Here is a 24,353-nt window from a genome sequence, read left to right on the forward strand (position 1 = left end):
AACAGCGAACCCGTCACCGGGGAGGTTTTGGGGTCCCCAGCCTGCCACCTGAGGACTGGGCCTGGGCATCCTCCCTCCCAGCGCACTCCTCAGCTCAGCCGATTGCGAACAGACGGGTTTCATACCCTCTCCGCCCCTACAGCAGCAGGGATTCCGGCCAGCACCCCGCGCCCCACTGCCGGAGACCAGGTGCGCGCCGTGCGCGCGGAGCGCGGAGCCAGCGCGACCCCCCCCCCCCCCCCCCCCCCCCCCGGGAAGCTCTGCGGGGTTTCCGCCGGCACGTGGTTGCCCGGCAACCGGGGTGCAGCCCGGGACGCGTGAGGAGCTTGGCGGGCTGCGGTCCAGCGGGGTCGGCGGCGAGGCGGTCGGCCTGGGTCCCGCGGGGAACAGGACCCCGCGAGTCGGAGAACCAGGAGAGAGACTCCCGCCCGGGGGCGCTCCAAACCCGACTTTCCGAGAGCGTGCGACACCGAGCGCGCCTCTCACGGCCCTCGGTCCTCTCCTGACCTTGAGGATGCACGTCCCGTTTCAGAGGCGAAGCCACCAAGCCTCTGAGCCTCGCTGTCGTGAAACACCTGCCTCTTGTCTACTTGTCTGGTTCGTGCTAATTTTCAGGAAACGCCTGTAGCTTTAAGTTTCTCGCGTAGCTTATTATGATTACTCCTAGGCATCTACTTTCGTTGCTTCGTGACTAGGATCCCCTCCCCCTCCCTCCACCACAGTTTTATCTCCCGATTGTTTTATTGCCCGTGTGTAGAAAAGCTTTTGCTTGTTGTTTATACCGCTGTCACCTTGCTGAACTGTTTTCTGAATTTTTACTGTATTTGTTCTTTGTTCCAATACTGTTGGGAAAGTTCGACGCGTTGCCTCTTCTGTGGGGTTTCAGGTTTGACTGCCTGGGCCGGTGCTTCCCCGACCAGGCGGCGGGAGGCGTTCGCGGGGCGGCTGGTTCTGCGCGGCTGCTGTGGGGGGGCCTCCAGCGCGCGAACGTCGAGGGTTTGGGAACTGCTGCTTTGACTTAGATGCTGTTTGACATTAAAGAAGATGTCATTCTTGTCCTACTAGTGTATGTACATGCTCGTTTATACGGAACGTAGGGAAATGCGTGAGGCTTAGCCTGCGACTTGTATTAAAATGATCTTTTTCTCATTTCGCCATCTAACACCATTTGTAGCATAGGAGCCATCACGGCGGACCCACTGTGGATTCCGGGGATAAATGCAACGTGATTACATTAGGTCATTCGCTTAATGTGCCTTAGCTTCTATTTGGTTTTCCGATTTTATCAGGGTTATTTTTTCCTCCTCTTTATCAGGTTTAGGCATCATAGGTTAGATTCTTTTGCATAATGTGCTGGATAGACATCTTTTGTTCTTTTCTAAAAAACATCTAATATACAACGGAAATCATCTTTAAAATGTAAAACCATCTAGATTCAAAGCCTCTGAGATATTCTTTGTTCCATTTTAATTTGTTTTGATTTTTCTTTCTTCTGAATATATTTTCCTCCATATTGTCGGTTTCATTGAAATTCTCAATTTTGTGAGTAAACAAAAAGCCAGAGTTTTAAAAAAATTGTTTACGTTTTCTTTGACCAATGCTAGTTTCACTATTCTTTTCCTCCTCCTCCGCTTCCTCCTCCTCCTCGTGATAAGCCTGGATTGTCTCCTCACGTGCTCCTGCTCGGGGAGGAAGGCGGTGCCAGAGCGGGTCAGGCAGCGGGGGCGCCAGCGGGTTCCTCCTCTGCCTCCTTCAGGAGGCCCTCTGAGTTCCTCAGCGTCCCGGCTCTGGGTTCCACGCTGCCTCTGCTTGAATGACATTCATCTGTTCGTTCATTTAGCAACTATTTTTAAATTTATTTTTATTGAGATCAAAGAAATAGCTTTATTTTAAAGTAGCTTTTAAAAGTAGTTTTCAAATAAGTCTTATAAGGCCGCCATCAGGCTTGCAACAAAAAGCAATGACCGCCTGCTTCTCTCCCCTGCAGGAACACAACACAGCCTTTCTGCAGTTGCAGATGAAGATTTAGCTCCTTTCTACCCACCCCCATCCTCCCCCCCGACATAATTGCATGACAATTTCGGTTGTCAGTAATGTTAGTAATTCTGTGTTTCTGTAGATATCATTTACTGCAGTGAGAAATAGTGTAGCATTATTACACTTCGTTTTCTGTAACATTTAATTTTTCTGGAGCGTATATCTGCCTTTTGTTTTCTTTTTAGCTTGCTTTCTAATTTTCCCCCTAATTGCCCTAAAAGAACATAAAATGACTGAGATGATTTTCTATATTTTCAAACCAATCAGATAACTAGTCAGATCCAGTTTTGTTCGTTTCCCTGGAGACGCTACTCCTTCATAGCCGGTGACTTTCACGTCCTCGTGGGTTTCAGGATCTTCTCTTCCTTTCTGGGCTTTTGCTCTGAGGCTGTGTGAAACCGTCTATTCGCTCAGTGCTGCCGCTTCGTGGGCCCTGTCATTCAAGCCATTGTTTATTCTTAAATTCTGAAACATTTGCATGAAATTGTCTCTCTTTTACTTTTCTTTGTTGCCTATTTCTGGAGTTTCTCTTAGTTGGGTGTTCATCTCTTGGTCTATCCTCTGTTTCTCAGCTTTTCACGCATATTTCCCGTTTTTTGTCTTTTTGTTACACTTTCTTATAAAATTTTTTTCTTTACCAAATCTTTCTTTCTTTGCCCCCATTATCTTATTTTTAATTTCTGCTGTTAGATTCTTTAATGTTCAAGGGCTTTTATGCATGGGGTTGAACACCCATAACTTTATTCATTTTGTGAATTTATGAATCTTCTTAAGTATCAATCATTCTTTTGAATATTCACATACTCCCTTAATAACAAATCAAAATAGATTTAAAATAAAATTTCCTATTTATAAATGACTTGCAAGCTTACTTGACAAAATACTTTTAAAAGTTTGTTCCGCCGCAAGCTCAGCTGGGCTAAGATGACGTGGTATCTTGCTGAGAGACTGAAGAAATGACCTGGAGACTGCAAAGGAGACATATAGGTTTATTGGGTCCTACTTATGGGAGACTGTCCAGTGGCCGGCTGGACGGAAGTGTGCACCTGCCCGCCCCCTAAGAGAAGCTTGCTTAAGCAGGCAGAGGAACAAAGGCTGCATGCTTGCCAAAGGGCTGTCCTTGGTACGACCAGCGTTCCCAGGATCAGTAGCTCCCATGGAGGGGCTCTGTGTCCCCATAGGACACGATGTTCTTCTCGTGGGATAGGGGAGGGTCCCGGCTGGCCAGGCCCAGATCGTTACAAATCCCGGTAGCTGGGCTGCCTGCCCGGAAGGGAGCCAGAAGGACACACGGTTGCAGTGGGCCTGGGGGTTTCTGCTGAGCAAGCAAGGCCCAGACCCTACAAAGTTCAATTAAATTACAAACATATCTTAACCTCTTGAATGCTTTCAACATTTTAAAAAGCAGACAAAAGTCGTTTCATAGGTGATTTTTTGACTTTGACTAAAATCAAGTACAAAAGAGCTAATTCCATGGATTGAATTCTATATCTTCAATGCCGTTTTTTCCTTCATTCTAATTGCTGTACTTTCCTAAGTTTTCCATAGAGTGTGGTAATTTTACAAGACGCTGTCTTCCTCCCTCTCTAGGGCTGCAGTGGTTGAAACACCCTCAGGAGGAATGGCTGCTCCAGGGGCAGCGGTGACGCATGGCCGTTTGGTTACTGTCGAGTGATATTTGGTGGGCTCTGGACCTGATGACTTCTCCCCAAAGGAATTCAAACCTGAGCTGCTGCTCAGCTGATTCAGCTTAAAGATCACTGCTAGATCAGTGAGACATTTTTTCCCGCAGCTTTATTGAGGTGTGATTGAAATCCAGTGCTGTGTAAGTTTAAGATGTTGATTTGATCCACTTATATGTTGTGAAATGGTTACCAGCATAGCGTTGGCTAACACCTGCATTATCTCACATAATGACCGTTTCTATCTGTGGTTAAAACATTTAAGATCTACTCTCACAGCAACTTTTAAGTATATAATACAGTATTGTTAGCTCTAATCACCATGCTGTGCACTAGATCCACAGAAGGTATTCGTTTTATAACTGGAAATGTGTACACTTTGACCAACGTCTCCCCATTTCCCTCTCCCACAGCCCCTAGTAACCACCATTCTAGCCTCTGTTCCTATGAGTTCGGCTTTTTTAGATTCTACACACGAGTGACATCACACAGTATTTGTCTTTCTCTGTCTGATTTTTTTCATTTAGCATAATACCCTCAGGATCTGTCCATATTGTCTCAAATGGCAGAATTTCCTTCTTTCTCATGATTGAATAACACTCCTTTGTGGACATATATATGCCACTTGCTTACACATTTATTTGTTGATGGGCACTTAGGTTGTTTCCATAGCCTACTTTTTGTGAATAATGCTGCAATGAACATGGCAGTGGAGATCATCTCTTGAGATCTTAATTTCATCTTCTTCACATACTCAAAAGTGGAATAGCTGGATCATATGGTAGTTCTATTTTTAAGTTTTTGAGGAACCTCCATACTGTTTTGCATATTGGCTGCACCAATTTACATTCCCACCAACAGTGTGCAAGGTTTCCCTTTTCTCCACATCCTCACCAACACTTGTTATCTCTTGTCTTCTTGATGATAGTCATTCTAACAGGTGTGAGGGGATAGCTCATTGTGGTTTTGATTTGCATCTCCCTGATGACTGTTGACATTGAGCATCTTTTCATGTACCTATTGGCAATTTGTATGCCTTCTTTGGAAAAATGTCTATTGAGTTCTTCCGCCCATTTTTAAATTGTGTTGTTTGTTTTTTTTGCTATTGAGTTGTATGCGTTATTTATATATTCTGGATATTAACCCCTTATCAGATACATGATTTATAAGTATTTTCTTTCATTCCACAGGTTCCCTTTTCATTTTGTGGATAGTTTCTTTTGCTGTGCAGCAGCTTTTCAGTTCCTTGCAGGACATTTGGTCCTGTTCAATACGCCCATGGAGACATTTGGTCCCTGATTTGTTAAATAATACAAACATTTAACTTCATTAAAATTGTATTCACATTATTGTTTTTGTAATTCATGATGAATTTTGGGTTTCACATTTCTTCTTCTTCTTCCTTGTCATAAAGTTCCGTAGGGTTACTCTTAAGTTGATGGCAATTGCTCTCAAGTATATATCAACCTGATTATTGGCTTTATATTTGTTATATCTGTTAACAATTTTGTTTATATGAATTTGATTTTGTTGGTATCATTGTCAAGTTGGTGGCTATATTCGAATCTGACCGCCAAGAACCAGGGTGATAACTTGGCCATTGCTTTGCTCTTCGTCTTTTAACACTTCACTAAATCTCCAAATTGAAGGATGATGCACTAGCATCAGCTTTTGAAATTTGCTGTGCCAGCCTTCCACTGCATTGTTCGTCCAGTGATCACTGTTCAGTACTGATGTGCAAACATTCCAAGTTTCTGAGGGGAATTTTGGAGCTTCTGGTCTTCTTCTGCCTCTGCCACGCCTTCCACAGACATGCACTCTCTCAGCATAATGCATTAGGTTGTCTAAATTTTCTCCTGCATTCTCCACAATGTACTCAAAAGTTTCATTTACATCTTCCAAAGACGCAAATGGGAGTCCAAAGAACATGGATGCATACTTGCTGGTGTTTCTCTCTGTGGTCGTATACTTAGGTGTTAAACCCAAAGAAGATATTTTTTGCCACAGTGATTGTAAAAAGTGAAACAAGCATCCTTGTACTTGTGCATTTGGTAGGAATAGTCAAATCACGTTCATATTTGCAGTCTCGAAATCCACCATGCACAATGAAGGGTTAATGTCAAGGTTCTTTCCCATGCAAATGTAAGGACTTTCTCATATATATATATATATCAATGTCTTCTTGTGTTGTCAGTGTTAAATCAATGGCTTAGTATAACCCAATACTACACCGTGCACGGTAAATAACTGCGTGAAGTGTGTTGGTGCCATCTTGAAGGTGCCACACTGGATAATGTTGAACTGGTACTTAAATATCGAATATTGTCGTACGTTGTGTAAATAAGAATTCTTTTGTCATCTCGAGCACTGGAATCATGCATAGGAAGTGGGTCTTCAAGTCTGGTCACTTTATACTTCTTTGGAATTTAATTCTATGCAATGAGGTTGGGTTTGGAGGTTGATGTCTGTTTTGAATTCTGTTTACTTGCCTCTTTAACGAGTTTCTCCTGGAAGCATTAAGAGGAACCCTCAATCATGAATATCATGGAGAGTTTTTTGAAGTACCTGCGATGGTGTTGCATTTGGTTCTTCTTCTGCACATTGTTTTAACCTGTTCAGAGTTTTCTTTACCTCCCCTCAACACCAGCATCGTGCCGATGTTTTCCTGTCCCATCTTGAATGATTGTAACGTTATGCATCCAGCATTGCAGGTGCTTCTTTCCTCACAGCTCCAGTAAAAACTCCTGTCAAAACAAAAACCATTATAATGTAGCATTGGCTTTTCTTTTTGTGAGCATATTATTTTTGCCATGTTCCACTGAGAATTTTCAAATAACAATGTCATACTGCTAAGCAACAGAAGAAGGGTTTTTTTTTTCTTTTGTAGCCATCTGACCAGTGTCACTGGTTTACTGGTAGGGGAAACCTTACCAATGTCTTATGGATTTGACACCCGGTTTGGCCAAGCTCAGCCAGCAGGTAGGCCCCAGCCAAGGGTGTGATAGTCCACGCTGATTGGTAGCTAAGTGTGGGACTGAAACCTGTCCAAATTGCAGTAGGTGCCTCTTGCAGTCTACCATGATCATAGGTAGGACATGATTCAAGGCAAACATCGCCCATTAACCCTGGGCAATGGGATAGCTGAAGAGGGGTTAATTAGATGCTCAGCATCCTCCTCATAGTGGCTGTGACACTCATCCAGTATGTGGTGGGAGACCGTATCTGTTCTCACTGTTCCTGGACAAGCAAGATGCTCTGTGAAGTGTTTACATGCACAAGTTTGCTGCCTGTTTTACATTGCGGCTTCACTAAGGTCCTCCTTTCAAACTTCACCCTTATTGAATGACCCAGCCACATCCAACCAAATGCCCAGTGACATACGACACCCAAGCACTGCGAGAACCGAGCCTCAACTTGTCCTCTGTGCCTTTCTCTAACTGTAGAGACTCTTCCTTGGTACTCATTTGAATATAAATCCCACTCTTCTGCAAGATTTGAATCCTGACCCATCTACCTAACCCCATGGGCCATTACTAGCGAGGCTCCCAAGGCAAGAAGGGTTATTATTGGGAATACAGCCACAACACAATTTTTGGACCAATAAAACATGATAGTATTTTTAATATATTAATCCTATAAACCAAAGTATAAATAAACGTTATGGGCTATTTGAACCCAGGGACATTTTCTACATGTGGACATTTTTGACAGGAACAAATATCAAGGACCATTTGGCATGGAGCAGATATGCTCATGGTTGTCTTTTTCAAAGAAGGATTTGCCCTGAGCTAACATGTGTTGCCAGTCGTCTTCTTTTTTTTTTCTCTATAGCCCTGGTACATGGTTGTATATCCCGGTCGTAAGTCCTTCTAGTTCTTCTGTGTGAGCTGCTGCCACAGCATGGCACCTGACAGACAGGTGGTGAGGTTCCACAGTCAGGAAGCGAACCTGGACCATCGAAGCGGTGAGAGCACTGAGCTTTAACCACTAGACCATCAGGGCTGGCTCGGATGTTTTTGATAGAACCAAATGGTGTGGACTAAATGTCTACATGGATGTTTTGGATAGGACCAAATGTCCGCTAATCTTTTAGTTTGATGTAGTCCCACTTATTTTTTTCTTTTGTTGCTTGTGCTTTTAGTGTCATATCCAGGAAATTGCTGCCGTGGATGGATTTCTGGGCCCCATCTCCCTGGTCTAACAGGCGAATCCAGCAAGCAAACTGCATAGGCTTTAAGTCAGTACAACAAAATCCACGCTGTTCTGAGAAGCAGCCGTGCAGGCCACTGTCAGCCTGTGTCAGAGTGACCTTGCGGCCCCAAACCTCATGGCTGAAGACGCCAGCTGGAGACATCAGCAACAGGAAAAGATAAAGGGTACATAGCTCCTCCATCCCCAGCTGCATTTCTTGGAGATTGAGGGAATAAACAATAACCCTGGTCCTTGCCTCCCTCCACACATGGGTGACATCAGCATCTCTGAACTTGTCTGATGCATAAGCAAGAAATTCTTGTTTATGTTACCTTCAGTGTATAATCTAGAGAAAAACTAGATCTATCCCTTTTTTGACATATATGAAATCTAGTTGCTGTTTTCCTCCTTCCTTGCACATACCGTGTCATGTGAAAGAGAGAGGAGCTGCGCTTAAACTCTCAACTCAGAGCAGTTCCGTCAGAGCGCTCTGTTGGACTGTTTGCTGGGGCTCGAGCTCCTCACGCTGATCTCTGAGTAAACTCCTTCACTGATGTCACCTAGACTCTTTGTCTCAGTCGACACTGCCAGGACCAAAGTCAAGGAACTTCTTTAGTGGGTTTTCTTCTAGGAGTTTTATGGTTATCAGGTCTTAAGTTTAAATCCTTAGTTCATTTTGAGTTAATTTTTGTGAGTGGTATGAGATAGGAGTCCAAATTTATTTTTCTGCATGTGGTATCCAGTTTTCCAGCACCACTTGTTCAAGAGACTATCCTGTCTCCATTGAGTATTCTTGGTTTCCTTGTCAAATATCAGTTGACCAGAAATGTAGGAGTTTATTTCTGGGCTCTCTATTCTGTTCCATTGGCCCATGTATCTATTTTTATGCCAGTACTGTACCGTTCTAATTATTATAACTTTGTAGTATAGTTTGAAATCAGGAAGTGTGATGCTTCCAGCCTTGTTCTTCTTTCTTATGAAATAGCTTTGGCTATTTGGAGTCTTTTGTGGTTCTATATAAATTTTAGGATTCTTTTTTCTATTCCCATGAAAAATGTCATTGGGATTTTGATAGGAATTGCATTGAATCTGTAGATTGCTTTAGGTAATATGGATATTTTAACTATGATAATTCTGCCAATCTATGAGCATGGAATATTTTTCCACTTTCTTTGTTTGATTTCTTTCAACAATGTTTTATAGTTTTCAGTGTACACGTCTTTCACCTCCTTGTTAAATGTATTCCTAGGTATGCTTTCCTTTATGTTGCAATTGTAAATCAGATTATATTCTTGATTTCTCTTTCTGCTAGTTCATTGTTAGTGTATAGAAATGCAAATGATTTTTGTATGTTGATTTCGTACCCTGCCACTTTACAGTTTTTGCTTATTATTTCAGATAGGTTTTTGGTGGATTCCTTATGGTTTTATATATATAAAATCATGTTATCTGCAAATAGTGACGGTTTTACTTCCTCTTTTCCAGTTTGGATTCCTTTTATTTCTTTTTCTTGCCTAATTGCTGAGGCTAAGACTTCCAGTACTGTGTTGAGTAAGAGTGGGGAGAGTAGGCACCCTTGTCTTGTTCTTGTTCTCAGAGGGGTGGCTTTCAGTTTTTCCCCGTTGAGTATGATGTTAGCTGTGGGTTTGTCACCACCACTTGTGGGTTTTATGGGCTTTATTATGTTGAACTATTTTCCTTCTATACCCAATTTATTGAGAGTTTTTATCATAAATGGATGCTGAATCTTGTCAGATGCTTTCTCTGCATCTATTGAGATAAAGTGTTTTCTATTCATTATATTTGTTCTTTCTTTCTTTTTCTTTTCTTCTCCTTTTCTGCTTTCTCTGTTTTTAATTGAGTATTTTATATGATTCTGTTCTTTCTCCTTTCTTAGCATATCAATTATACTTCTTTAAAAAAATTGGTTTAGTGGTTGCCCTGCAGTTTGCAATAAACATTTTCAACTAATCTAGGTCGACTTTGAACTAACACTGTTCTACTTCAGAGGCAGTGCAGGTGCCGTGCACGAATGGTCCCAATTCCTCCCTCCTATTTCTTGTAACATTTCTGTTATTCATCTCACTTAGCCAAATACTATAATCCCATAATGCATTATTATTCTCATTACTTTGAACAAACAGTTGTCCACCAGATAAATTAAGAACAAGAAAAATAAAACGTTTTGTTTTACCTTCATTTGTTCCTTGTCTGATGCTCTTCCTTTCATTTTGTACATCCAAATTTCTGACCTATATCATTTTCCTTTTCTCTGAGGAAATTCTTTTAATATTTCTTATAAGGCAGATCTGCTGGTGACAAATTCCCTCAGTTTTGTTTGCCTGAAAAAGTCTTTGTTTCTCCGTCACTTTTGCAGGAGGACCTCACTGGGTGCAGATTCTGGGCTGGCGCGCTTTCCGCTCAACATTTCACGTATTGCGCTCCGCTCTCTCTTTCTGATAAGAAGTCTGAAATGGTTCTTATCCTTGTTTCTCTATATAAAGGTGTCCCCCTGCCTTACTTTTTTCAAAATTTACTCTTTGTCTTTGGTTTTTCCTGTTTGAATATGATATTCCTAGGTGTAGGGTTTTTTTTGTAGTTTGTGTTGTTTTTATTTATCCTGCACAGTGTTGTCTGAAGTTCCTAGACCTACAGTTTCATATCTGTCATTATTTTGGAAAACTCACAGCCATTATTATTTCAAGTATTTCTCCTGCTCCTTTCTCACTTTCTCCTCCCTTGGTATTCTCATACTGCGAATGTTACACCTTTTGTAACTGTCCAACAGTTCTTGGATATCTGTTCTGTTTGTTAAATTCTATTTTTCTATTTGCATTTCAGTCTGAGACATTTCTGTTGACTTATCTTCGAGATCACTTATTATTTCCTCTGCTCTGTCCACCTCTGTTACAAGGTTTTTGATTTCTATCATTTCCTTTTGATTCTTTCTTCAAGTTTCTCTTTGCTTACATTAGTCCTCTATTCTTGCATATTGTCTACTTTTTCCATTACAGTCCTTAACATATTAATCATAGTTATTTTAAATTCCCCAACTGATAACTCCAAAATATGTGTCATATCTCATTCTGGTTCTGATGCTCTTTTTGTCTCTTCACACTGTGTTTTTATTGCCTTTACTATGCCTTATAACTTTTATTTTTGAGGAAGATTAGCCCTGAGCTATCATCTGCTGCCAATCTTTCTCTTTTTGCTGAGGAAGATTGGCCGTGAGCTAAGATCTGTGCCCATCTTCCTCTACTTTATATGTGGGACGCCTGCCACAGTGTGGCTTGAGGAGCAGTGCGTACGTCTGCACCCGGGATCTGAACCTGTGAACCCTGGGCCATCGAAGTGGAGTGTGCTAACTTAGCTGCTGTGCCATCGGCCAGCGCCTGCCTTAGAACTTTTTGTTGAAAGCCAGACGTCATGTATCACGTGATAGGAACTAAGGTAATTTGGCCTTAGGGTGAGTTTTTTGCTGGGCTATGTTCAATGTTTGTTGTAGCTGTAAGTGCCAGCGGCTTCAGTTTTCTTATTGTTTTTTCTCCTTGTTGTCTTGGGGTTTCCCTAATAACTCGATCTTAAACAGAGTCTGTCTTGCAGCTCTCTCACTTGGAATCCGATGTTATCATACTGGAGTCTGTTGATGTGGTGGGGAGGTGTTGAGGGCGGGAAGCATCCTGTAATTTTATAATTAAATCTCGGCCTTTGACTAGGTCTGGGTCCCTGAGCGGTGACCTTTAGAAGCTTTTCTTATCCTTTTTTCCTCCCTCTTACATGAGGCCCGAAGGCTAGAGGAGTTTGCAGTTGTCTGGTTGCCCTTCTCTGAGGTCGGATAAGCTTCTGGTGAAGAAATTTCCCTTAGAGCGGAGGGCTTTGTCCTGGAGAAAGCCCTGGCCATGTTTCAGAATGGTTCTTTTCCCCTCCCCCCGCCAAAACAGGAGGGCATTTTTCTCTCAGCTTCACTGTGAGAACCTGGTGGGGCTCCTGGAGGTAAAACCCATGGATGTCTGAGCCCACCTCCAAGGACAGGCTCCTGGAGTTTTTAACTCTCCATCTCGTCCACACTGAGCCTCCAGCACTTCATCAGCCTCCAGTTGCGTGTTCCCACTGGAACTGGTTCCCGTGGCTTCTGCTTCATGTAGACTGATCTTGCCTGTGATTCCCAGTATTTGCCTGTTTGTCCAGATTTTGGGGTGGCGGTTTGTCCTGTGACCTCAGTTCTCTGATGAATCTAAGAAAAGTCTTTGAATTTCAGTGTGCTCAGCTTTTTTGTTGTGAGGATGGGAGTGACAACTTCCGTGTTAGAGCTGAGCGACTTTACAGGGGAAGTTGAAACTGGAATTCTGGTATATAGATTTCTGATAAGTTTTTTCTAATTCTTTTCTCTATTTGGGAATTCAAAAGAACTAATTGCCATGGATTCTTTTGTAATCCAAGAACTCGGCCTTTAGTTACTGAAACAAAATCTGTAATTTCCTGCAGTGCCTTTGCTCTGTTAGGACAGGCAACATGACAACTCTGATGAGAAATGATGGCCGTGAGTCGATAGATACCCTACGAAAGAATTTTGGATCCATGAAAAAATAGCAGAAGAGAATTGTGTTAGCATAAGCTGACAAAGAAATTTTACTGCTTACCATCAAAATGGTGTGTATAACGTGGAAAGACTGTCATTAAGGCTCTAATGTGTTCGGTTTGGAAATGGCAGACTTACATTCACATTGGGGATCAAGGTGGTGTAAGCAATTCTTTACTTAAAGGCAGGGAGAAGTGTGGTTATCACCTGAATTCCAATCTCCGCCCTGCTCCTTCCCTGCCTCCTCTCCTAGAATCACTCTTCTCTTTCTGATAGCAGATTTTGCTCTGGAGTGAGAAACAGGTGCTGGCTAAGCACAGTCATCTTCTGGGAGAGCTCAAAGCTTCGTTCAAGGAGGAGAAGTTATAACACGGATGAAGACCAAGGACAGAGTCTGGCACGAGTGTCCGAGGAGAAAGTTGTCAAGGTTACAAAGACAACACCTTTTCACGGAGGTGCCTTATGTATTCTTTCTTTCTTGGCAAGAGGCTTCCTCTTCCCTTAAAGGCCACACTGGAACCTGACTAGAGCTCAAGGAAAAGAAGGCTCGGTGTAGCTGCTTAGCCCTACACTTGGGCCAGGCCTTAAACTAGATCAGCAAGCAATGGTTTTTATCCCACAAAGCTGCATGTGGCACATGTGAAAATATGTCAGGGAGTTTTGGTTGTCACACTGACCAGGGTGGAGGGTGATATTATCTCTCGCCCAGGAGCCATAAATGCTAAACGTCTTGTAATACGCGAGATTGCCCTACACAATGAAAAGCATCCATAATGAAGGAAAAAACATGCAGGAAAATGTTGAAGTTCACTAATAATCAGAAGAGTTTAAAGGAAATCCATGAGGTACTGTTTCACTATTTTTTATATAGCAAAATATATTTTAACAACAATGTCCAGCACTTGCAATGGTGCTGTGAAACTTGTGTTCCTGCCTGCATCATGGGTGGCAGTGTTAATTAACACAACCCTTTTGAAAAATCACTTGGTTATATGTACCAATGGTCATAAATATTCATATTCTTTCATGGAATAATTACCCTTCTAGGAATCTATTATAAGGAAGAGAAAGCAAGTCAAACAACAAAATCAGTCTTTGTGGGTGTTAATTGAAGTTTTTTTTGCTGACAAACATTTATTTCTCACAGTTCTAGAGACTGGAAAGTCCAAGATCATGGCAGCAGAAGGTTTGGTATCTGGTGGAGGCCTGCTTCCTCATAGACGCCTGTCGCTTCCCTGTGTCCTCACCCGACAGAAGGGGTGAGAGACCTCTCTGGGTCCTCTTTTATAAGGGCACTAACCCCATTCACGAGAACTCCACCCTCAAGACTTAATCACCTCCCAAAGGCCCCATGAAGCTTTAATATAGTTCACTAAAAATTGGAAGTTTCAAGTGAATGGTTAATTAGCCATAGTAGAATTTGAATTCCTGTACAGTTATGCACACATGGAATAAGATGGGTGAGTTCTGGGGATCTAGTGTACAGCAGGGTGACCACAGTCGATAATACTGCATCGTACACTTGAAAGTTGCTAAGAAAGTGGACCTTAAGGCTTCTCACTACATACACAAAAAATGGTAGCTATGTGAGTGATGGATGTGTTAAGTAACTTGATTGTAGTAACCATCTCACAATGTAAACATATTAAGTAATCATGTTGTACACCCTAGATATATACAGCTTTTTAATTTGTCAATTATAGCTCAATAAAGCTGGAAAGAAAAAAAAGAGAATGAAGCATCAAACATTCACTGTAATCATAATTACAGAGAATTACCCATTTAAAATGTGCTTCATTGACAACTTTTAAATTTATGGCCATTAACTTTTGGGATATTACTGTATTTTTTTCTTTTTGATATAATTTCAGACACTACCTGCAGCCAGTAGCAGTCGATCCCTGCACCTGAAGCCCCGTGCTCCTGCCACATCGCTTCACCTTTGTGTGTCCTGCAGTTTCCCCATTGGGCTCCTGTCCCCACTTTTCCCTTCCTTCTGTCATGGAGGCACCAAGGATGGGAGTGACCCACTCTGTAGATCCCACCTGAGCAATTCTCTGCTCCTGAGCACCTCTTAGGTTCCCTGCTGCTGAGCGTGGGGCAGTGAAAGACCATCGGGCTGAAATTCCAAATGTCAGTTCTGAGCACAGCTTGGTGAGTTGGGAGCTGTGTAAAGGAACCTTATGTTTCTGATCCTCAACAACCTCACCATCAAAGCTGAGAATAACCACACCCTGGCTGTGTGCCTTTAAAGAAATTAGTCTTCAATGAATCTTTATCAAGTGATTGACAAGAATGTAAAGAGTGCAGAGAATAATACAAAAGTGAATCAAGCAAGATCCTGCGCTTAATAATAATAGCAAAGCTTTGTTGAGCGTGTTTGTCTGTGCCAGGTGCTTCTTATCAGTTAACGCACTTACTCCTCATAGCTTGTAGGCAGCTGACACCATCACCGTACTTTACCAATGAGGAAACTGAGGCATGGGGAGGATAATAACGCGCTCATGGCGTCACAGGTGCTAAGTGATAGGTCTGGGATTAGAACCTGGTCACACAGACATTACATTTCTTCTAGATGCTGTCCCAGCCAGTTCACCTTTCACGTCCTAGACATCATTCTCTGTATTCGGATTGTCCTCTCCCTCCTGTAGACCACTGACAACTTAAAAAAGTTACAAAACTTAATTGCAAGAAGAAACGAGTGATCCGTTACTCATTAGACTTTTCTGTAGTGAAACCAGTGACTGGAAATAAGGTTTATGTCGTTGAGCAGAGGCTGGAGCACTATTCCATGAATTCCTGACTTTACCCTTGTGCCAATCACATTAAAATACTTAAAATTTAGAAGAATGAGAGGATTTCTGGATGATTTGTTTATCTTCATAGCCCATTCTCTTAATATACCAATATGAATAGAAGACCACAGCTATCCTTTTGAATTTGGTGAGATTCCTGAAAGCTATTATATTTTTTAAAAAAAGGTGTATTGAGATATAATTCATACACCATAAAATTCACTCAAAGTGTAAAATTCAATGGCATCTCATATATTCACAGAGCTGTGCAACTATCACCACAATCTAATTTAAAAATATTTTCACCACCCTAGAAAGAAAACCTGTACCAATTAGCAAAAACTCTCATTCCATTTCCGCCCCTGCCAGCCCTACATAGTCACTAATCTATTTTTTGTTTCTATAAATGTGCCTATTCTGGACATTTCATATAAATGGAATCATACAATATGTGGTCTTTCTTGACTGGCGTCTCTCACTCAGCATAATGTTTTCAGTGTTCATGCGTGTTGTGGAGTGTATCAGCACTTCACTTCTTTTTATTACCAAATAATATTTCATTATATGGATATACCAGATTTTGTTTATCCATTCTTTGTTTTTCCATTTCTTTTTTTGCTTGGTGTCATGTCTAAGAAACCATTCACTAAACCAAGGCCACAAAGATTTACCCCTATGTTTTCTTGTAAGAATTTCATAGCTTTAGCTTTTACATTTAGGTCAGTGATCTATTTTGAGTTAGCCTTCGCCAGTGGCATGAAGTAGGGTCCAGCTTCACTCTTGTGTGTGTGGAGATCTGGTTGTCTGAGAACCATTAGTGGGAAAGGCTGTTCTCTCCCCACTGAATTATCTTGGCCCCAGGTTAACTGGCCCTGACTGGAAGGGTCTGTTTGGAGATGCTCGATGCTGCTTCACTGACCTTTCCTCATGCCAGTGCCACACTGTCTTGATTACTGTAGCTTTGTAGTAAGTTTGAAATCAGGAAGTATGAGTCCTCCAACTTTGTTCTTCTTTAGATTGTTTTTGTTTCTTTAATCTCAACGTTTTCTAGTTCACACATTTTGCATTTCTTTTTTTAGATTTATTCCTAAGTATTTTATTTTTTTGAGACTGCTGTAAATGGAATGTTTTCTTAATTTCACTTTTGAATTGCTTACTGTCATAGAAATACAACTTATTTTTATATACAATCTTGTATCCTGCAACCTCGCTGAACCCATCTATTAGTTCTAAGGATGTTTTAGTGGATTCCTTAGGATTTTCTGTAAACAAGATCGTGCCATCTGCAAATAGAGATATTGTTTTCCTTCTTCCTTTCTAACCCGTATGCCTTTTTTTTCTTCTCCTCTCTTTTCTCTTTTTTCTTCTCTTTGTTTTTCTTTTCTGTCCCTCTCTCCCCCTCTCTCCCTCTCTTTCCTGCTCTCTTAATTTATCTGGCCAGAACCTCGAGTACAGAGTGAAACAGAAGCAGTGAGAGGCAATGTTCGTATCTTGTCTATTCATGTTATTAGCCGAAAACACTCAGTCTTCCACCAGGAAGTATGATGTTGACTTTGCAGATTATTCTTAACTGTTGATTGATGTGCGTCATAATTAATTTCGATACTAATTCTACCGTTTAAGTATATTCTACTTTATCATTTAAAATATTATTACAATTTAATCTACTTAAATTTATAAAAACTAGATGTTTTATTCCCTTAAATTATGAAAACAACTGGAAAAAGCAAGTAGTGAATGATAAGTGGGAAGGAGATATCCTCACAAGGTCCCCTAGGATGTGGCCACTGTGACGCATCAGGAAAACTGGCCCCAAATTCCCAGAGAAAGAGCCCACATCCTGGAGGAAGGCCCGGGATCCTGGTGTGGCTGCATGTGGGCCTCGGGCTGTCCCCGAGCCTAAACCGAGCTCCGGTGTTTGATACCAGGGAAAGTGTTTCATGAAGTTTCTCCTCATACCTTCCACTGAACTCTTGTCTAATAAGTATTAAACCCTCAAAAGGACTGTAGGGAGGCATACTTTCTGTTTTCGAAGGCCGTTGGTGGAATGAGAAAACGTTGAATATTTTTTGTACCTCTCAATTTCCTTTAAGAACAGGCTCATTGATTCTGGAGTGTCATCTTGAACTTCCACAGTTGCAGGGCTGTGGTTAGACAGAGATAGCTGATAGACTTCTCCATGATGGCTCAGAAGGGCTCATTCTGGCCCTGAACGGTCACCTAAGAGAACTGTACAGTTTTTGGGAGAAAGAAGGACACTAGCCTGAGGCAGACACATTAAGACTGGGAAAAACAACTTGTGTTCTCTTTCCCTAACTCAGCTGGGGAGAAAAGTCTTCAGGAAGGGCTGTGTCAGGATGGCCACATCAGGGCGGAGATGCCTGGATTTGTGTTTCCATGTGGTGCTGGTCTTGGGGGAGGGAGGCCCCCTATATAGGTCTAGCCTCCAAGGGCAAGACTTTGGCCCATGTGTGAAGTCTGGCCCACCATGTCCTGGGGTTCCCATCTGGGGAGAGCGGGCCACCCTAAAATCACTTTGACCACGTTACCTGCACACAGGTGTTTGTGCAGTGTAACCTCTGGAGTCACTGCAGAGAACCTGCTGAAACAGACAAGGGTCAGAGAGGCTGCCCCAGCTTTGGGTGGGGTGGGGGACCCAGGGAGCACAGAGGAGGGACCCAGGGAGTCCTGCCTGTGGCCCCACGGTCACCAGTGAGGGCAGAAAGGCTAGAGAAAGGAGATTCCCAGGCAACTGTTGAGCATACGTCTTTTGCTTAGAGCTGGGGACACAGGTGCAGTGCCCCTGGCAGGACTGATCCCCAGAGCCAAGAGTGACTGCCCAGGCCAGACAGAAACACTAAGGGTGGGTGGGAAACAGAGCAGGCCCCGCCCATTCCCCAGAGCAAGGGCCTTGGACGTGTTCTCTACAAAGCCTTATAAGAGCCTCTGTCCCTGACACTGCCCTAGTCCCCTGACAGGACCTGACACATGTCACTTGTGTTTCCTCAGCTGCGCCCAAAATTCGGGCAGTGTCCACCAGCCAGTAGGACCATCTCCTGAGAAGGCTCCTCCCTTGGAAGCAGCTGGAGCTTCTTGCAGTCCCTCCTGCTTCCCTGGCTGCAGAGCCTAGGGTCTGGGGAGGGAAGGAGCTGCCCTCGTGCTCTGTTTCTCCTCTCCCTGTGCCTGTGGGTTCCTCTCACTGAGTGTGGGCAGAGAAGCCCCCTGCTTCCAGAAGCTCAGCTCTGGATTCTCCAGGGATGGGGGCCTGGTGACCGGAGGATTGCCCACCCCAGCCCCCCCGCATCAGTTGAAGTGAGCAGCTTCACTCACTGGAAATTGTTTAGACAACACCCCAGCCAGGCGTGTACTGTGTATAAGTGAGTGTGTCTCTCTGGTATTTTTTTAATGGACTTGTTTCCTCCCAGGGCTTGCAGGAGGAGCAGCCAGGAGGACATTAGGTTGCTCTGTACCCTGTATTCTGTGAGTCAGTCCTTAAACTCTCTGTGCGTGACTCTGAAATGCAAAGCTGAAGGCACAAACAGCCCAGGCTCTCCTGGTTCCTTCTGAGGCCTTAGGCCAGCAGCTCTTCCGTCCCAGGGAGACCCAGGGAGGGATGCTGGGAGGCAGCTGGGAGTCAAGGAGCTCAGCACTGCAGGGCGCTGAAAGTCAGTCCTGCCCATGAGTTCAGCAGCAGAAGCTGAGTGATCTCAGTGACAGTCAGCAAAGCCATGGGCAGGGGGCCCCCTAACTTCTCCCTTCAGGCCTTTCCCTGGCTGTGGCCTCCCAGTCAGGCTCAGGGCACTGCTGGGGGGAGCCTGGGTTGCCCTGAGTGCATAAGCACAACCCGCAGGCCTGGATCTTCTCTCTCCAGAGTCTGAGTGATGCGCTCAGTGGAGGGTCAGGGACGCTGGCCCTGGGATTAGAGCCAACCTCTAAGAGGAGTCCCCACCCGGTCGCTCTCCTTGGTCCTGAATTCTCTGGGGCAGGCACAGGTCCACCGAGGGCATTGAGCTCTGTCTTAAGTCTTGAGCAGTCGGAGTTTCTTTCAGCCAGTCTTGTCTGTTTTTCTATTGCGTGGAGTCTTGTAGTTACAAAAAATCATCCTGTGGCTTAGAACGTGACAGGGAGATGGTTGGAATGTTGTATTTTCACCAGGCTTATTAAAAATGTAAAAATAGAGCCAGCCCTTAAGGCCTAGTGGTTAAAAGTTTAGTGCTCACTGCTTTGGTGGCCCGGGTTCATTTCCTGGCTGTGGAGCCCCACACCACCTGTCAGTGACCATGCGGTGGCAGTGGCTCACATAGAAGAACTAGAAGGACCTATAACCAGAATACACAACCATGTAGTGGGGCTTTTGGGAGGAAAAAAAAAAAGAGGAAGACTGGCAACAGATGTTAGCTCAGGGTGAATCTTTCCCTGAAAAAACACCCAAGAAACAAAAACTAACACAAACAAACACCATCTCTTTAGGAAAAAAAAAGGTAAAAATAAGAGTATTGATTTTCAGTTATTCACATGGAGATGCTGACTGGGGACTGTTGGCGCCTTCTGTTCAAAGGCTGCAGGACCACTCAAGTCTGGCTGTGCTTTCAGAAAATCACAGCTGAGATGCTAAGCACCACCCAACCAGAGAGAGGGCAGGGTGAAGCCGCTTGTCCATCATGTCCTGAGCAGTTTGGATGAGTTTTTGTGAGGGTAGAGACGGGGCTCTGAATTTGAGTGGTTATCATGGAGATAGTGGATGTGGTAGAAATGCAAGAGAAACAGTCTAGGAAGATATCTCTGCCTCTCCCCTAGGACTTCTCTATTGGCATGTCTAAAATTAGCATCTTATTTGCAAATCTGCCCTATAAGCAATATAGCACAATGCCTATGTGCAATGGCTAGTTGCAAATATAATTTTAGATCTTATTCAAGACAATTAGGCTGGCAATAAAATTTTGAATTTTTCAGTATAAAACCCATATTTAAAGTCATGGATTTTTTTTTTCCCTGAGGCAAAAAAAAATCTGCTACCAATCTTCCTCTTTTTTGTTCCTTTTTGTATGTGAGCCGCTGTCACAGCATGGCTACTGACAGATGAGTGGTGGAGATCCACACCCGAGAACTGAACCCAGGCTGCTGAAGTGGAGTGTGCCAAACTTAACCACTAAGCCACTGAGGCTGGCCCGTGGGGTTTTTAAAGACCACACAGAGATTATACGTATGTTTAAACTCTTTGCAAAATGCAAAGAACCAGAGGGCTTAGGATATAGCTCTACAAAACCTTCCCTTTATAGAACTGGAGCATGTGGCCCTGTATAGGGGACTCTGCAGTGAGCAGAGGAGTTGTAAGAAAATCACAAGGGAGTTGTGGCACATCAGCCAAGGATGGAATGAGTTTTTGCTTTTGCTTTTGACTTTTTAATAATTCAGTAGTTTTTAGTAACTTTTTTTTCCTCTTTAAATAGACACTTCTAGGACCAGCCCGGAAGCACAGTGGTTAAGTTTGCACATTCTGCTTCCACGGCCTGGGGTTCGCCGGTTCAGATCCCGGGTGCGGACATGGCACCGCTTGGCAAGCCATGCCGAGGTAGGCGTCCCACATACAAAGTAGAGGAAGATGGGCATGGATGTTAGCTCAGGGCCAGTCTTCCTCAGCAAAAAGAGGAGGATTGGCAGATGTTAGCTCAGGGTTTATCTTCCTCAAAAAAGTAAAATAAAAAAAATAGACACCATTATGTGCCCACAGGTGATAAAATGCCAGAGCTACTGTTAGGCAGGTAAATACGGGTCCTGCTGAATATTTAATATTATCACACTTGTGCGCCTGAATCATGCTTTTGAGCCAGCAACCTCAGTGTCTGGGTGAGGGGCTGATCCTGGCCGCCATGCACTGCCACTATTTCTGTCCTCATCTCCAGCAGCTTCCTTTTGTTGAATGAACACAGTTATTCTACTCTGCTCTTTTTTAGGTTGAAGTTTAATTTGGTATCTGTTCAGACTTTGATTACTCCATTCTGTAACTGATGTAGTTCAAGTTTTATGTTCTCATTTTCTGCTCTGAAGGCTGAAAAGTCACTCTTCTCCAAAGTAATCACATCCTTTTTCACATTAGCAGTCTGAGACGTCCTTTGCTGAAGAGCGATCTGCTGCATCCGGTGACATCTTTGTTGCTACCCACGTTGGCCTCCACGACCCTGAGCAAGGCAGACTGATTTCCGCTTGTTGAGTAGTAGGTCCAGGTTCTTTGAGTAAACACACTAAGGCTGGTGTCAGAGAGAGGGTCCTAGTCCCAGAAGAGCTGAAATCTCTTTCTGCACTCCTGCTGCAGGCACCGGCCAGGCCTGGGCGACGGGGGTGCCCCCTGCCGCGCCGGGAGGAGCGCGGGGCGAGGGGAGGCGGGCAGCGCAACGGGCGGGGGGAGGTGCGGGGCCCAGGGTGGGGGTGGGGGCGGGGGCGGGGCGGGCCCGGAGTGGGGCGGGGGCGGGGGCGGCGCGGGGGCTTCGCCGGCGGCCTGCCTTGCGCTGGGCCTCAAGCGCGAGGGAGCTGCAGCCCGTCCCCCAGGCGGTCGTGCGAGGCGGGGTCGCAGGTCACGGTTGGCCCAGGCCGAGTGGGTCTCCGGCGAGCGTGGGCGGCGGCGCTGGGCCGCGTTTCCCGCCAGGCATGCGGGCTCCGGGCTTGTTCTTGGCGATTTCAGTGAGCATAACCATCAGCATCAGTCAGCTCTGGAACATGTTCGTATGCCAGTGAGATCCCTCATGCCTGTTCATAGTTAATCCACATTTTTGCTCCAACTGTTGAGCAACCACCACGCTACTTACTGTCTCTTAATTTGCCTTTTCTGAGGATTGCATATAAATGGAATCAAACAATATATGGCCTTTTATGACAAGTTCATTTCACTTTGTCCACAAAAATAATCCATAACCAATCTATAAATGAAAATTTGGGAGAGTTTGTTCTGAGCTAAAATCTGAGGACCATGGCCTGGGGCCTTTCTTCCTGAAGGAAGAAAGGGCACCAAAGAAGTGGGGTGCACAGAGTGGTTATATACCCCCAGAGAGGATGTTCCACATATGATTGAAATGCCCCTTTTACAATAGTTGCAAGGCTGATCTGTCTGGACAGCGATTGATGAAACAGCAGGTAAATCTGCTGTCTCGGTGAACACAGCCGGGTGGCAGGTCTGCTGTCTTGAGCTGGGTGGTCACAGGTGAGCACAGCAATCAGTTCCTAGCCTAAGGAAAGGTGCTTATCCCTAAGGAAATGCAATGTGGAGGGAAGTTGCACCTTTATCTTAAGGCCATTTGTTCTTGCCATAGGAAATGTTTTAAAGCGGATATACAATGCCTGCTCAATGGCCCTGTCAGGCCCTTTTGGGAAAAAAAAGTCAGGCCAAATTAGTTTTATACCAAATGGCTTCCTCATATACTCCAATATATCCTACTGCTTGCCATTTCTATTTGTCAACTTAGCCCAATGTCTGTGCGGTTTCTCCACGTGGTAGTGGGTGTCAGCGGTTTGTTCCTGTCTCCCTGAGTAGTAGTCCATGTATTGACATTCCACATTCTGTTTATTCAGTCACCAGTTGATGGACGTTTAGATTGTTTCCAGTTTGGGGCTGTTGTGCAATGCCGTGTGTGCGTCGTTCTGTTCTCTTTAGTAGAGCCCCGAGGTCGATCCTGGGCTGCATGGTGGTTTTATGTTTTAACTTTTTGAGAAACTGCCAAACTGTTTTCCACAGTTGCTGTGCCATTTTACCTCCCCTTCTGCAGTGTGCGACGATCCTCCTTTCTCCTTTTGTTATTGTCCATCTTATTTATTACAGCTGTTCTAGGGGGTGAAATGTCATCTCATTGCGGTTTTAATTTGCATTTATTTATTGACAAACGGTGTTGAGTATCTTTTCATGTGCTGGTTAATCATTCTTAGATCTTTGGTGAATTCCATTCAGATCTTTTGTCTAGTTTTTGAAGGGACTGTTTGTCTTATTAATATTGAGTTGTAAGAGATGCAAGTCCTTTACTGGATAAATGTTTTTTCAAGTATTTTATTCTAATCTGTTGCTTCTCTTTTCCTTTTCTTTCTTTTTTTTTTTAAGGATTGGCATCTGTGCTAACAACTGTTGCCAATCGTTTTTTTTTTTTTTTCCTTCTGCTTTATCTCCCCAAACCTCCCCTGTACACAGTTGTACATCTTAGTTGCAGGTCCTTCTAGTTGTGGGACGCCGCCTCAACGTGGCCTGACGAGCGGTGCCATGGCGCACCCGGGATCCGAACCCTGGGCCACCACAGCGGAGTGCGTGAACTTAACCACTCGGCCACGGAGCTGGCCCATCTTTTCCCTTTCTTACTGGTGTCTTTTGAGGTGCAAAAGGCTTGAATTTTGATGAAGTCCAATTTACCATTTTTTTTTCTTTTATGGACCATACTTCTGGTGTTGTATCTATGAAATCTTTGCCTAAACTAACATCTTGAAAACTTTCTCCTGTGTTTTCTTCTAAAAGTGCTATTGTTTTAGCTTTTAGATATATGATCCATTTTGAGTTAATTTTTGTGTGAGGTGAGTGTCTAAGTTGATGTTTTTGCATGTGGATACCCAGTTGTCCCAGCACCATTTGTGGAACAGACCGCCCCTTCCCCAGGGAACTGCCTTCCCACCCTTGTCAAAATTCAATTGACTATAAATGTAAGCATTTATTTCTGGGCTCTCATTTGTACTCCATTTATCTAAAGGTCTATCCTTATGTCAGTACCACATCGTACTTGATACCTGTAGCTTTGTAGTAAGTCTAAAATTGGGAAGCGAGTGTCCTACAACTTCTTTTTCACAATTGTGTTGGCTATTCTAGGTGTTTCGCATTTCCATACATATTTTAGGATCTGTGTGTCAATTTCTGCAAAGAAATAGCCTGCTGCAATTTTGATGGAGATTGCATTGAATCTACAGATCAATTTGGAGAAAACTGCCCTCTTAACAACATTGACAAGGATTGTTAAGGATTAAGTGTTCCAATCTTTGAACGCGGACTGTTCCTTCATTTATTTAGATCTTCTCTTATTTTTCTCATCAAAGTCTTGTTATTTT

General features: G+C 43.7%; 1 pseudogene; it reads right to left on the reverse strand.

The window, feature by feature from the left end:
• Positions 1-3,181: 3,181 nt before the first annotated feature.
• On the reverse strand, positions 3,182-21,976 carry LOC106826854 (mitochondrial calcium uniporter regulator 1 pseudogene; annotated as a pseudogene).
• Between the last annotated feature and the right edge of the window lie 2,377 nt (positions 21,977-24,353).

This window comes from Equus asinus, chromosome 9 (assembly GCF_041296235.1).
Source record: "Equus asinus isolate D_3611 breed Donkey chromosome 9, EquAss-T2T_v2, whole genome shotgun sequence".
Classification (NCBI taxonomy): domain Eukaryota; kingdom Metazoa; phylum Chordata; class Mammalia; order Perissodactyla; family Equidae; genus Equus; species Equus asinus.